The sequence below is a fragment of the Diabrotica undecimpunctata genome, chromosome 6 (assembly GCF_040954645.1).
Source record: "Diabrotica undecimpunctata isolate CICGRU chromosome 6, icDiaUnde3, whole genome shotgun sequence".
Taxonomy (NCBI): Eukaryota; Metazoa; Arthropoda; class Insecta; order Coleoptera; family Chrysomelidae; genus Diabrotica; species Diabrotica undecimpunctata.
The window spans coordinates 139,245,095-139,256,866 of record NC_092808.1 but is presented as its reverse complement, the minus strand read 5'-3'; the positions used below and the strand labels follow the sequence as shown (position 1 = coordinate 139,256,866).

Below are 11,772 nucleotides of genomic sequence, written 5' to 3'. Positions count from 1 at the left end.
AGATTTGAGGCATAACGAATGGTATTTTTCGGACGCTCCAGCAATGGTAGGTTCAGTGGATCATCTCCGAGGTCAAACTATTTTGACCGATGCAGAGAAGTCGCAATTGGATGAAGTTATTAATAGAAGTCGTGAACTAATGGGCACTTCTCTTGGTTGTACTGATGTCACTGAGCATGTGATTGTTTGTAAATCTGCACCCATAAAACAACGTTACTATCCTGTATCCCCAGTAATCCAAAGCCATATTGATAAAGAGCTAGAAGATATGTTGGCGAAAGGAGTAGTGGAGCGATCGAATAGTGCTTGGTCGTCCCCGATTCTCTTGGTGAAGAAAAAGGTTCCAGAAGGTGAAGAACTAAAATGGAGGTTCTGCGTAGACTATCGAAAGCTTAATGCCGTAACAGAGAGGGATGGCTACCCATTACCGTACATCTCTAATATTTTAAATAAATTAAAGAACGCGCATTATCTTTCCACCATAGACATTAAGTCGGCGTATTGGCAGGTACCTGTTGCTAAGGCTTCCAGGCCTTATACTGCTTTTACGGTTCCTGGTCGAGGTCTTTTTCAGTTTTGCAGAATGCCTTTTGGATTACATAATGCCCCGGCTACATGGCAGAGGTTGATAGATCGTGTCCTCGGTCCGGAGTTGGAACCCTATGTTTTTACTTACTTGGATGACGTGGTCATCGTGACAAAGTCTATTGAAGAACATGTAAGGATCTTAGAGGAAGTCTTTAGACGCTTGAGAGAAGCTAAGTTAACCGTTAGCTGGGATAAATGTCAATTTTGTAGACCGGAACTAAAGTATTTGGGTCATGTGGTTGATAGGAATGGACTACATGTTGATGGTGATAAGGTCAAGGCTATGCTACGTATCCCAACACCCACATCCGTCAAGGAAGTTCGTAGCATCATAGGCACATTTTCCTGGTATCGAAGATTTATTCCTTCCTTTGCGACACTACTAGCTCCAATTACAGCGATATTGAAGAAAGGAAGAAAATTCAATTGGACCCCGAGTTGTGAAGAATCTTTTCAGAAAATAAAAGAATGTCTAGTTTCTGCTCCGATACTTAATTGTCCTGACTACAATTTGCCTTTTGTTGTCCAATGTGATGCCTCAGGATATGGAGTGGGCGCCGTGTTATTGCAGCCAGGCCCGGATGGTGACGAAGTAATTAGTTTCCTGAGCAGATCACTAACGCGTCAAGAAAGGAATTTTTCCACGACGGAACGGGAATGTTTAGCTGTGTTATGGGCAGTCGAAAAACTGCGTCCTTATTTGGAGGGTGTTCCGTTTACGGTCGTGACTGATCACGCATCCCTCGTATGGCTTCAAAATTTGAAGGATCCTACTGGAAGATTAGCTCGATGGGCGGTAAGATTGCAACAATATGACTTTAAGATTGTGCATCGGAAAGGAAAAGAACATGTTGTCCCTGATTTGTTATCTCGTTCAGTTCCCGTGCTTGATATGGTTGAAGAGGTTGTACCGCTTCCTAGTGGTGATAGTTGGTATGATAAACTTTGTAGAAAAATCGAGTCTAATCCCTTGAAGTATCCTCAGTGGAGAATGTCTGGTGGCAAACTTTATAAATACATCCGTCCCAGTCATGGATTTTTGGTCGAGGAAGTGGACAATTGGAAGGAAGTCGTTCCTAAGGGTCAACGATTGGAAGTGCTGAAGTTGTGTCATGATAGTCCTTTAGCAGGTCATATGGGGATCCTGAAAACTTATAAGCGTATTAACGAGAAGTATTTTTGGCCGAAACTGCGGAGTGATGTGTCTCGTTACGTTGGACGTTGCTCACTGTGTGCCATGCATAAGGTGGAACAAGGTAAGCCCAAAGGCTTTATGACTCCTCAACCTAAAGCTACTCAACCATGGGAGATAGTAGCAACCGATCTTATGGGACCTTTCCCAAGATCAACTCAAGGCTATAAGTTTATCTTAGTGGTAATGGATGTGTTTAGTAAATTTTCTTTGGTATTTCCGTTGCGATCCTCAAAAGCCGTGCATGTCGTTAAGAAAATAGAAGAAGAAGTTTTTCTCGTATTTGGAGTTCCACGTCTGTTACTATGTGATAATGGTGTCCAGTATACTTCGGGTATTTTCAAGAAAATGATGGAAACCTATGGTGTCTCAGTTCGTTATAATGCGTTGTATCATCCACAGTGCAATCCATCTGAACGCTATAACCGAACCCTTAAAACAATGATGGCAACTTATATAGCTGACAACCATAGGAAGTGGGATGAAAATTTGGCCAAACTAGCATGTGCTACGCGCACTGCATACCACGAGTCGACTGGTCAAGATCCCTACTTCATAAATTTCGGTCGGAAGATGGTAGTGGATGGACGAGATTTTTCCCGAAAGGACAAACTCGGAGACCCGGAGGACGAAGTAGCTAAAATGGGATATAATCGATCGCGTGGACTCCAGGAATTATTTGTTGATGTTAGAAAACGTTTAGATAAAGCTTCGGCTAAGTGTGAGAAGACCTATAATCTACGGAGACGTCCAGAGGAATTTCAGCCCCATCAGTCAGTATGGCGGAGAAATTTTGTGTTGTCAGATGCCGCTAAATATTTCACGAAAAAGTTAGCTCCTAGATGGATAGGACCCTACTTCGTGAAGAAGAAAGTTTCCCCCTGGACATATAGTTTAGAGGATGAAAATGGCAAGGATCAAGGTATTTGGAATATTAAGGATTTAAGGATTAGTAACCCGACTGGTGATCCCGATAGGATTTAGGTCGGAGTAGAACGGACTAGCAAAAGTTTTGTCTAGTCTAAGTAAATTTAGTTAGTCTTTTGAAATTGGTTGTATTTATTTTTTTTGTTGTGTCCGTGAAGGATGACTGAGTGTTGGCTATGATCTGTTCTTAGGATGTATTTGGATGGTCAACCGATTCGTTTTTTTTTGTGTTAGGTAGCCAATACGAAGTCGTAGGGTTGCGGTAGCCTTAATTTCTTTTGATTTATGGAATTGAATGTCACTTAGGTTTGGTCAGAAATATGTTGTCTTCGATGATATGGCGTTGGGATTTGTTTTGATGTTAGTAAGCCATTCTATTTAATTGGGATTTTTTCGAAGCCACATAATTATGTTTTGGTGAATCTTGTTGGATAATAGCTTAGTTTTGGATGATTCACTAAATTTCGTTGTATACGGATTTAAATTCTGAAAGACCTATCTCATTTTTATTTTAATGAACAATTGGAATTACACTACTGTTTCGGTAGATGTTCCTCGCAGTATCAGTAAGAGTGGAATGGTGGAGAGTTTCTTATGGACTCATGTTATGCGAGGTATAGTGAAGTACTAGCGATGCCCCAGAGCTGGGAGGTCGCGAATAAGGGCAACATCCAGTAACCGACCTAATCAGTGTTGTCAGATTGACGTTGGAATTTGAAACTATTCTACTTGATCTCATACGATGAGAGATGACTGTTGTGTGGAAGTGGAGTAAGTGTTGTAAGTAAGTTGTTGCTTTGTGCGTGTGGTTTGAGATTGGTATGTCTTTCGTTGTCCAAGTACTTGCGCACGGTGAAGACGGTGTGGATGATGATTGTGTTGTGGACTTCGCTCGGAGTTTAGGTAGTGCGTCGCTAGCGCGAGGGAAAATTTTCTTCGTCTAGTTTTTCCTCGTAAATTTTCCTCTGGGAAAGGGAGGTGTTGTTACGTTCCAAATTTAAAGTAGAAAGTCCCACCTCTATTTTATCAAAATTTAAATAATTCAGGACGTGTAAGAGCGGTTGCCTATAATATATTATAAGCAAGGTGGCGAAAATAAAATTAGTAATTTTTAAATAGGGGTAATGTCTGGCAAATTGTGCTGAAGTTAAGGGAACACGTCCTCTTTTTTGTGAAGAAACTAATTTAGATCGTTCTTTCTAGAGTTATCTTGGAAGAATTGGGATCATAAAATTGAAATTTTTGAATCTCGGTATTATTCGGTGACCTCCGTGTGTCAAGTTGTCAAGTGTTCGGAAAGACGACGGAAAGAAAGTGATTCCAGATTTGACGGTGTTACTGAAAGGTTGGGCTAGATTAAAAACGGCATTTTGTTTTTTTGCTTTTGCTGCTGTTCCATGTGGGATCTGGACTAGTCCGAACCGTGTGGATATTCAAGGGGATTTGCTGCCTTCGTGGAAGGGTTTTTTTGGAATATCCACAATTTCGCTAAAAAAAGCGGATCTACAGTACACGTGAATACCGGGAGTCGTATTTAGATCAAGAAATTAGCCTTAATCACGAGTCCAAATAGCCGGCTACGCTTCGGTCCAATTTGGGATATTTCAAACCCCTAATCTGGCTAAGAAGGGTGAGTGTTAGAACATTTCGTTTTTAATTAATTAAAAAGTTGTAGTTATTTTTTTATCCCATCTCTAAAAAGCTATTCACATTTTTATCAGTTTTCATACATTCAAGTTCGGAGACAAGTTTTTTTTTGTATTGCTCCATTATCGCCAAAAGGCAGATAAACAAAGTGTTAAAATCAATATATTTATTTCCAAATAATTATTTTAGACACAGATGGTAATTAATGTTTTCTTGCTTCAGGGTTGGTTGGTTTGTTTGTTTTTTTCTGCTTCTTCTTCTTCGTATTTTTCCGTCTGGCTGTAATTTTTAACTTTTCAACATTGTCACACAAGTCTATGTACATCGGCAATCGTATGGGATTTTGGATTGAAGACACGCTGAACTATAACTGGAATTCCACGCGGTGAAGTATATGAAAATTCGAGGTATGGATCGATAATAATTAATTTTCAACGGAAGATTTAAGCGCCGTCTAATTTGGTTTGCGGAATACAATAGTTTTTTTTTAAAGATTATTTGCTGTTAGTTTTTATTTTCATATTTACCAATACTTTACAGATTTTTTTAAAAGATAATTTGCGGTTTATTTTATTAATTCAATATTTACACATACCTATTTTAATTTTGTAAACTGCGTCTAAGGGGGGGTTATATATTTGAGATTTATTTTTTTTATATTATTTTCTGCGCACGCACTTGAGCTCACGTGGTGTCCTATTTGCGTTAATTATTTTTTTTGGTTGGTATTGAACCGCACACCCCTTAGCGTCCGGTACTTTTGATACGTCTTACCTTTCATTTTGTTCTGTTAAATAGAAATAACTTATGAATTTTTGTTAGGCAAGTAGAAGCCGCATTTTTATATTATTTTTTTATTAAGCCTATGGTAAAGTTAAATAATATTGTAATATGTATTTATTTTTAACTATCTTGGGAATCTATTTATTAAAATTGACTAAATTCTAATCTGACAATTTCATTTATTTTTTTATTTATTCAGGTTGTATACTGTTACTTAGTATTTTAGTAGTAAACCTATTGGTAAGTTGGTGGTTTATTGAATAATAACGTAGGGAAGGCTGTGGGCCAATTTACCTGGCGCCCCTGATATAACTTCGGATTTTTTTGTTTTGTGGACCGCACGACCATCTCCACTGTTTTGTCTAGCCGCGAGCCATTCCCAGACTGTCACCGTATAGTACTTTTCTTTCCGGGTGTACGTCTGATTTATATTTGGTACATTTTGTAATTTTTTTATATAGATTCGGTTTTGTACGCCACAATATCCCTAAAATAAAAAACACATAAAAGGTTAGGAGATTTTTCTAAAATAAAATAAACAAAATGGTTGGAGAAATAAATTAAACGTTTTTTGTCTCAAACAAACAGTTATCAAAAATACTGATTGCACAAGAAGAATACTAAATAATATAATAACAAAATTAACAAAAACTTACGTGCTTATCTGTTTACAAAGGAGATTGCTACAAAAATTTTCGAAATGGTTCCTAGGTTATTTATTAATATGGCCAAATTAGATTAATTAAAATTAAAGATATCCTTGTTTATGAAAATATCTTAAAATTTAACCTTATATATGAAATATCTTTTCTATTTAATAATCAAATTAAAATTGTTTTAAAACAACAGCAGATTTAAGCCAAAATGCCATATGTCAACATAACATTGTAAGACAGAATAAATTATGACATTTTGTTGGCCACGCCTCTAAAACAATATAAAACTTTCAATATTACAAATCCTTTTATTTTAATGCAAGCAATTATCAAAAATAATGTCTATTTAATTTTTAAAAAATAATATGTTAATTTTTACCTTAATTCACAAACTTTGCCAGTTAACTTTGAAAAACTTGCTACTATTTCTGGGATTGGAGCTGCAAGGACAAAACTCTCAACTGGGACAAAAAGGAAACCAGTTCTATACTCAAGAACGAAGATCTGACGTAGATGGGGTTGGATCAAGCAGGCAAACGACAACAAAGCTGGCGGGACATCCTATATATTCATTTTCAAAATTTTATCAGTTCCGGTGTACTGCACAAATCTTATGGTTGATACTCTGTTCTAAACTGCAATATTGCAAAAAAGTATTATCCAACCTTTCACCGGTCTTAAGACATAACACCAAAAAAATGAATCGACTCCTGATTCAAAATCGCCCAAACATCTTTCTAGTCTGAAATCTCTTGCTTGACTCATCTATTTGCGTTAAATTTTACAAAATTCAACGCCAAATAATTTCCCTTCACGTCTCCAGCCAGTTTGTGGTCTATGAACCTAAACAAACAAAATACCCCTCTTGACCCCGTTCTTAGCAACGAGCCGACAAAAAAAATCCTGAAATATTTACCTTCAAATTGGGTAACTGGATATTCCTTACCTCACAATACATACAGAGAATAGGGGGACTTCAATGTAAACAAAGACAAAAAAATATTCTCAGCGTTAATACGTCTTTACTACGAGATAAACAACACGCATTTTATTGATTATTTTAAACGTCCTCGCTTCCTAGTTTTAACCGGAATAATTTTTTTACCTGACAATGTAACAGAGACAAAAAACATCTATATTTTGAAACAATATTTACATCTATACTTTGGAACAGCAGATGTTCCAACCAGTAATAATACCTTCTTAGCTACTTTTTTTGATGACAAAGGAATCTTGGCAGTGGGGATTGACCCTGCCTGACCCTGAAAACCAGTTGTCGAATACTTGGGATTGCATCTGGATAAAAAACTTACATGGACAACGCACATTAAAACTAAATGGAAACAACTAGATCTTAAACTAAAAAATATGAACTGGCTATTTAACAAAAGGTCTCAGTTATCTCTTGAAAATAAACTGCTCCTGTACAAAGCTATACTCATACCAGTTTGGGCATATGGAATAGAACTATGGGGCTGTAGTAAACCTTCAAATACGAAGTTACTTCAAATATTTCAATCCAAAATACTCCGTATGATAATTAAGGCTCCATGGTATCTATCTAACCAAAGACTTCACAACGACCTGGACATTCCATTACTTAATGTCGCTGAGGTTGATCCACGGAAGGCTATGGATCACCACCAGTCGCTCTATCCGCTAAGGTGGATGATCGGAGTAGCCTCTGTGACTCCATAGTGAACTACAAAAAGGTAAAGGAAGGAAAATAAGTAATCAGAAGATGAGTTTCTTTATTTATTAAAATTCGACGCGTCGGGGTCAGTTCGCCAGGGTCTTTCCTACTCTGAGAGTATATCGAGGGTCTTCGCTGGATGACGTGTGTGACCAGGCGAGTATAATTGGACACACGCCTCTTGCTTGTTCCGAGTTTTCCACTCACAATACGTATTACGTAAGTTTGAATCTCGGAGATAAGTTTATCTCCGGAGACCGTCTTTAGTAACCGTATAAAATGGTATCCAACTCACTGGTCAAGCTTAGAGAGGACGTGCTTGTTGCTGGGCCGATGAGGCGAAGCAGAAGTGCGAACTAATTAAAAGTAAATGTGCGTTAATGATCTGTAAGAAAGAATAACAGTTGGTTATCATGAAATATACACACAAATATATGTCAGTACAATTATTACGATATAAGCAAGAGTAAAATTGACTGAAAGAGAAAATATGATTAGAAAATGGTATATGCTGTAAAGAAGAGTACAATTAAATGTCTGGAGCAAAGATGTTGCGACAGAATAATTGATACACATAAAATAAGTTAGAAAAATGTAAATGTTGCAAAAATACTAACGCTACAATACAATATAAACAAACATCAATATCAATAAGCACAAAATGTAAAATATCAAAGTAACCTGCAAATGGTAAGATAAAAATGGTCAGAAATAAGATACAATAAAATGGAAATATTTCTGTAAAGAAAATAAAATAATACCAAATAATATTCGAAAGAATATTAGAAATAATACCAGTGATGCAGAAGGGAAGTCTAATTCCCTTCCAGTGGTAAGAGTATATGAAAAACTAGTAATTTAACTTGGTAAGGTATTTCCCAACCAGAGGTCTTGTCTAGAAGTCAGACTCAAACCGAATAGGCCTTTCGAAAAGGTGCACCGTCTTTTCTTCCATTTTCGTCACCTTGGTGAGTGTGAAAAAGGGGCGTGACCCGTAACTCACCAATTAGAAAATAGGATAAACTCAGGACCAATCAGAAGGCTAAGAGGTAAGAATGCGCAGATCTGACTGCGTAGTCGTCAGTTTCGGGCTGTTGACGTGGCAGATCTGTCGACATTAAGGACATAATAAAGAATCACTTCATAAAATGTAAAAATCGCACCACTGATCACAACAACGAACTGATAAATAATTTATTTGCCAAACCACTTGCCGAAAGAAGATTGAAGAGAGTATGGCCAGAAGTCCTACCGCAATAATACTTAGAGAACCGTCAATGGACTGTACCTAACTCACGTTAATTAATTTACAGACTTATTTACTTATTACTCTGTATATAGAGTAGATTGTAAACATGCAATGTAACAATAAAAAAAATATATTTAGTCTACAAATTTGCTGGGTTTTGTAGCAAAGTTATAATATAGTCTTCATTACTAATTATTCTTTTAAGTTCTCTGATAATACGTATGGAAGCGTCTAATTGAATGTTCGCGATTTTGAGATCATATTTTAATGTTATAATAACTATCTTACTGCTTCAGTATGGTCAGTTACAAAATTGTTAGGTGTTTCAGTTGCAATAAAGAACTTGGTATTTTCACCACTTTCCACATACTTTATTATTTGATTTTATGTCCAAAGGCACTTTCTTTTCGATTATTATCCTAATTAAATCACTTTTATTTAATTTATTCTATCCCCTATTATATTATACTTTAATAAAATGTCTACTTGGCATTAAAAGAATTAATTTTATTTTAAACGGGACTATTTTTCAGTATAAACTAATTTTCCACAGTAAAAGATTAAGATCCATCTGGTTCCTAATTTGAAATTGGTATGGGCATATTTGCTCGTTAGTAACTTTCAACCCTTCGTAGGTGCTACGTATATAACTATATTAATAAGAGCTGCTTTCTCAGCCCTTATATAGAAAGGGATAGATTACGTGACGAAAAGTTCTAAACTGGATTCGATTCCAAAGGATTATCCTGCGTTTTCAAGCGGGACGTAGTCTCGTGACTTGGTAAAGTGTGTGCTCGAAAATTAGTATTACTTTTAAAGTATCAAAATGCCAATGGTAAAAGTTTTCCTTTCCTACCTGCAACTTCAGTGCTATTTTTAGGATGATAAGAGTCGAATTTAATTAAATTTCACCAAAAACAAATGGTTAAATAAAATTAAGGAAAGTTGTGTAGATGATCAGTTAATTTTATCAGACACATCATGTAAAATATTTGGAAATACCTGTTATACGAAATGCCAAATACAGGTATAAATTACATTATGTTTAACCTTTATTTTATTTTTAATTTAAATCATAAAATAATTGCCAGGCGGCTTTTTTCACGCTTCAGTGTAACATTTCAGGCTATATATTTATACTACAAGTACATTTGTTTGAATCTGTTATACATGGATTAACTAAATTACTGTAATCTTTTATATACGATTACAGTATATGAATTTTTGATTTTAATTTTTTGACCAATTCTTTGTTAAACTGAGTTGCTTTGTTTACCATCGGAATTGTATTACTTCACGTAGAAGTCACTTTTATACATAATTATCTCTTTTTTACTTATTATGAGTCGCTATTTTTATTTGGAATTTTGTTTTACTTTAAAAGAACTTTCCTTTTTCTTCTAAGATCAGCTATTCCTTACAGATATGGACTGATGCTGTTTTGTAAATACAAAACGAAACGTTTCCGCTAATATATGGAATTGCTAACATCTAGATTGTTTCTTTTCTCCTTTTATCTGACTGAAATCTTAAGAGTTGCAGTGTGAAAGGGATTTAACCCCATTCGTTGGTGGATATCAATTTGAACATTTAAGTAACTAGTTATAGCTGATGAGAAAACTGGTTAAAATTAAAAATTTAGTAATTTAAAATTTAGTCCATTTTATTTACTTTACATTAAATAAAGTTTTCTATTATTGTTGCAAATTTTATAATGTACTTTTTGACATGACCGGAAATTGGCACTAAAAAAACATAGATGTTGGCACTAAAAAAAAATAGAAAATGAAAGCAACATTATCTAAATTCTGAAATCAATTATTTATTCTCTTTTAATTAATCTAAAAATTAAAAAAGACAACTAGCTTTATTATTGATACGTACTTGACGGTCAAGTCCTGACCTGTGTCACTAGCCGTGTAGGTAGGATTCAGGAATAGGTGAATATCATTTTTGAAATGCGAAATCCATCTGCATAAGCGTTCACTGTTGCCATGGCAACGTGACGTCAGTCTAACCTTAGTGATAGCTGAGAAAACTGTTGAGTGCAGTTCCGTCTAACAATATATTATCCGTCTTTACCCACTGTTGGGTGTGTACTTGGTACTCCTATTTTTCGGAAATTTCTCTCAGCGACAATATTTTGAAATTTAGTCTATTATATAGATATTTTTTATATAGTATAGTGTATAGTATAGTATTTATTAGTTTAGTTTAGTTACAGTATTAATTTTATTTGTTTAGTGCACTTTATTGATACATTTTTCTATGGTTTGTTTCGGATTTCGGAAAGTGTTCTCGTGGATTTTGTTTGGACAAAAATAGACATAAATCCAATTAATGACTTCTTCTCCTTCCTATGCCGTCTGCATTAACGGATGTTGGCGACCATATTTCCAAAAGTTTCTCTGTCTTTTGCAACGTGGAATAATTCGTCTACAGCATGTTTGTCCAGTCTCGAATATTTCGCAGCCATGATTTCCTCTTTCTACCTATTCCCTTTTTGCCATCGACTCTACCCTGCATGATGACCTGCAGAAGACTATATTAAATGGTGGCTAAATTAATGACTTGGTGTGTAATATATTAGAGACTCCGTTTAGGCATTGGAAAAATGAAGATAAAAGGGATGTTCTTTTACATAGTCGACCAACCAGTATTTTAAACATCTGCGTCTGATTCAGAGTGGTCGGCTGCAATCAGCATCTGACTCAGAGTGGGCGGCTGAATCGAAACTCACCAACCCGTTTTAGCAGGCGTGGTGTTTTATTCGCCAAAAAAACCCTCAATGAAATGTCAAATTCAGAACTGAAATATCCCAGGCAAGCAGAACGAATCGTATCTAGTATAAGTGCCCTAAAAAGCTGTTTTCAAATTATCAGAGCCCTAAACTCTATACATTTTTTTAACGAATTTTTAATGATATTTGGGCGCGAAGTAGGGACCAAAACTCCTTTTGGCTCCGGCAAGCTTCCCTCATCTTCACCACTTTTTTAGGCCACGAGCCGCCGCTGGTAACACTTTCAATAAACTAATA

General features: G+C 35.9%; 1 long non-coding RNA gene across 1 annotated transcript; it reads left to right on the top strand.

Moving 5' to 3' along the window:
* The first annotated feature begins 4,159 nt into the window (after positions 1-4,159).
* Positions 4,160-5,302, top strand: LOC140442876 (uncharacterized). The gene is made up of 2 exons (XR_011951165.1): positions 4,160-4,337; positions 4,577-5,302. It is a non-coding gene; the product is annotated as an uncharacterized lncRNA (long non-coding RNA).
* Positions 5,303-11,772: the final 6,470 nt, after the last annotated feature.